Genomic DNA, 4,675 nt, shown 5'->3' with positions numbered 1-4,675 from the left:
CACTTATGCTATCTTGTGGGTAGAGCGTACAAATGCCAGGATAAAGGACATGGTCAAGGCTACACAGTTGACTCCCGAAACTATTAATCTTTGTTAATGAAATGATTTTCAAAATCAAGCATCGATGTTGGATAGTTACATCGGATTGAAAATTCGATGCATCGATGTATGATTGATGTTTTAAAACTTTCCCATTCGATTGTAAAACGAATATATATATATATATACTTTTAAAACTTTTTTTATAAAAATAAAGCGTATAAATATTCAACATTATTAAAAAAAATTAAATTAACAAGTAAGAAGACTCTAGTCGAACTGCTCAACTAGGAGATATTCTGAACCCTCCAATCTGATATTTTAATCACTCTGCACTTCTTTTAGGGACATATACATACACACGCTCGTATTTGAACGCGCTCTGCTAACTGCGCAGTAAGCAGCGACTGATATTTCAATAATAATTCGCACACACACACGCATACAAACAAACTGCATTTTCCGATATGCCATAAATCATGTAAGTTGAAGAGCGAGAAAGCTTTTGATTCTTTAAAGATGTCTGGAAAAATAATATATCTACGCCTACTAGGGGCGCTGCAAATCGGACGTGGAGATATAGTGATTTTTCAAATTCTGCTATATTTTAGGCACAATTGATGCTAGAGACCTGAAATTTGGTATATATACGCAAGTTGACTTCCCAACTCCAACGAGCTATGATGATTTATCTCCGCCCTAAAGGGGCGTGGCAAACCGCAAATTCTTATATCTCCTACAGCTTAAGACCTAGAAGCTTTTAATTTTGATAGTTAGGTTACTAGTAATCTCCTCTATCGAGGTCGAAAAACTAATTATTACCCCTCTTTAGGGGCGTGGCATGTAGAAAAATAATCTTTAAATTTCACAATGTTTAAGCGTAAGAATTAAAATTTTGAATTTAGGTTACCGTTAGCTTGTTCTATGAGCTGGCCAGAAATGAAGTGTCTACGCCTAGTAGGGGCATTGAAAATCGAGAATCCCTCGTGCTCACCGACACACAAATACACGCGCACTCGAAGATCGCTTATCGCGAAATGCTCGAAAACAAGCTCCGCGTATTTTACTGCCCGCAATTAAACAGAAATTCGCGACGATGATACGCGATCGAAAAAACACAACCGTTCGCGCCGACTATCAGAAGCAAACTGATGAGGGAGGAAGGACAGAATCCTTGATTTATTTAACGTGACGTGTACCCCAATTGGGGTTTACAACCACAGCTTTGATCGGCTGTTCGCAGTCAGCGCCTACTGCCCAATTTTGTTTCCGACAACCTGGGGCTGGGTGAGCACCGGCGGCACCTCTATTGAGATAACCTACCAGATTAAGGCTCTGGTCAGCCCTTCGATTCTCTTCGAGAAGAGAATCTGCCAAATTAAGGCTTTGGTCAGCCCTTCGATTCGTCCAAATGGACTCATCTCCCAAATTTACGGACTTTGGTCTGACCTGCGATTTGCCTACAAGAGGCGCATCTTCCAGATTAAGGCTCTGGTCAGCCTTTCGACTAATCCCGAAGGACTTCGTCTTCCAAATTTAAGGCGTCGCCAGCTGAAAACTGTGCGAGATAAGTTTTCAAGCGACTGTCGGAGAAGACTCGCATGCCTGCCGGTAATCCGGTAATCCTTCCTCCACGGTCAACATACGGCTCCTGTAGCAATGCGAACAGCACCCCAGAGTTCCTCATCCGGACTCCAAGGTCGACAACGGCAGCTCTACTGCGTCCGCAGTTAGCCTGGATTATTCTAAACATTATTAATGTCTAGAAGCAACCCTGGCGAGCACACGTCCGTAGATCGGGCAGGCCTCCGAGAGCATATGATGCCCCGCGGGTAAACCCTTGAAACTGCAGTTCCTGCAATGCACAGGATTTCGACGAGGTTCTGACCGACTTCTCGAAAGCTGCCCTCGGCCGCACGGCAGCATTTTCCTTGACATCAAGGCCCACCTCTTTAAACTTCGGGTTCGCAAGAACCCTCCGTATTTCGCCAGCGGATGGCGTGCGAATAATCGCACCGCCAGGCTTGAGCTCACACACCTTGTGCACGCGAAAACCTAGTGCGGGCGCAACATCCTTTCGGATACGCTCAGCAACTTGCTGAGGCGTCTCCTCCGGATTGTTCGACGTCACAATCGCCGACCACGTTTCCGCAATTTTGCGGGCGCGAGGAGCGGCGATCGGAGCGGCGGCTACCGTGGCAGTGACGGCAGCATAAGAGGCGGCGGGGGTGCACTCGTCTGAGGGGCGGCGGCATGGGGGCGAGTCCTGACTAGGGTCTCCAGCTTCTTCTTTCTGCCGTACATCTCCAGGATCAGCTCCTGGAACTTCGCTGCGTTGTCCAGCACGCTGAGCGCAACAGCACCAGGCACATTGTCGGCGACAACGGCTCTCCGGAGCCCCCTTTCGATGGCCAACATGCGTTGGACCATCGAATTAGAGCTCACGGCACCAGCTCCAGCCGGCGCCGCGTTGATGGAGCGGGCATTAGCAGCAGCAGCGGCAGCGGATGTGGATGGCATCTTCAGCGAAGCCGGGTCACGTGCGGCGGGGGCAGCGGTGGTGGCAGCGGCGGGGGCGGCAGCGGTAAGGGCGGCGGCAGCGGCAGCAGCGAGGACAGCTGCTAGTGAGGGGGTAGCAGCAGCGGGTGCAGTGGCAGCACAGCTACAGTGGCAGCGCTGGTAGTGGTGGCGGCGGAGACGGCGGCAACATCGGCAGACATCGCTCTCGTCGGCCGAGCTCTCATCGCGCGCGCGGTACTTCCTCGGTGGAGAATCCGTGGGCGGCGAAATGGCTGCGGCGTCGGCAACGTTCCGAAGAACAATCTTCGGCACGCGCCCGCGCTTCTTCCTGGAGTTCGACCGCGTCGAACTCCCACTGCTGGCCTCAGAGTCCATCCCTGGACACTAGGCAATACAATCCCCGATTACCCGAAGGTATGCAGCGACTTTAAAAAAATTCGCGAAAGTATGCAACACTATGCAACTAACTGCTCAATTCTGATTGGCTAGCCAATCAGAGAAAACTAGCTGTAAACAGCTCACGCACGCACTAACACAAGCGCGGGCGAAGATCGCTTATCGCGAGACGCACGAAATAAGCACTTTTACAAATTTACACCGTTAAATTTGTAAACGAAATTTGCAACGACGATGCGCGATTGTAGTAAACACAACCGTACGCGGCGACGATCAGAAGCAAACTGAGGGAGGAAGGACAGAATACTTGATTTATTTAACGTGACGTGTACCCCGATGGGGGCTTACAACCATGGCACTCATATGTGACACATAGTGCAGCGGGTGAAAATAATGCGTCCACCAACGCCACTAAAAGAACTCTTTTAGTTACCAACTCGAATTGTGCTGTCGGGCACAATTCCCTCTTGGGTCGAGGCGAGGCCTATCATAACCTCTGCTGACAACGGGTACAGCTTCCGACTGAGGTCCAAATACACATTGGACCCAGCAGCTGTGCTCCGACTTTTGTGAAGACACAGCGAGTAACACCACAGCCACCACGATACTCCCACTAAAGGGGCCAACCTCACTGGGCTGGCCTCGGCCACCAGCCCATCCCGTGGTTCAAATTTCAAATCTATTATGATTTGCAGCTTTGATCGGCTGTTCGCAGTCTGCGACTACTGCCCAATTTGGTTTCCGACAACCTGGGGCTGGGTGAGCACCGACGGCACCTCTATTGAGATAACCTACCAGATTAAGGCTCTGGTCAGCCCCTCGACTCCTCCAAATTGGATTTGTCTGCCAGATTAAGGCTCTGATCAGCCCTTCGATTCTCTTCGAGAAGAGAATCTGCCAAATTAAGGCTTTGGTCGGCCCTTCGATTTGTCCAAATGAACTCATCTCCCAAATTTACGGACTTTAGTCTGACCTGCGATTTGCCTACGAGAGGCGCAACTTCCAGATTGAGGCTCTGGTCGGCCTTTTGATTCTCTCCAAGAAGAGAATCTACCAAATTGAGGCTCTGGTCGGCCTTCCGATTCATCCAAATGGATTCATCTCCCAAATTTGTGGACTTTGGTCTGACCTGCGATTTGCCTACAAGAGGCGCATCTTCCAGATTAAGGCTCTGGTCAGCCTTTCGACTAATCCCGAAGGACTTCGTCTTCCAAATTTAAGGACTTTGGTCCGACCTTCGTTGATAGATCTACTACCAGTTTAGACTAACGTCAGTCCGGCACTGGTCTGCCAGGTCCTCCGCCGTCAAGCAGCATGCGTCGCTTGCTGAAAACTGTGCGGGCATAGTTTTCAAGCAGTTGCATGCTCTCCGCATCCGCCAGTGTCCTCTCCAAGGTCCAGTCACCGGATTCTGACTGCTGGATTCTGAGTCCTTGTAGATCTCGCACATCCGCATAGAGGGGGCAGGCGCACAGCACGTGCAGCCAGTCCTCTACTGGATGGCCGCATTGACATCCAGCAGTCTCGCTCAGACCGCGCGCATGCAGAAAAGCATTCAACGAGCCATGACCAGTTATGAGGTAACTGGTCAGCATCGTGAAACTAAAGTCGGGGCGGCTATAGACGAAGCTGACATCCGGGATGAACTTATGCGTAACACGGCCGTGCTCGCTGTCATCCCACCGGATCTGCCACTCACGCAGTACGCGTTCGTCAAGCA

Source organism: Drosophila navojoa, chromosome X (genome assembly GCF_054131105.1).
Source record: "Drosophila navojoa isolate 15081-1374.11 chromosome X, UAZ_NAV_1.0, whole genome shotgun sequence".
Lineage (NCBI taxonomy): Eukaryota > Metazoa > Arthropoda > Insecta > Diptera > Drosophilidae > Drosophila > Drosophila navojoa.
Note: the sequence above shows the minus strand (reverse complement) of the source record.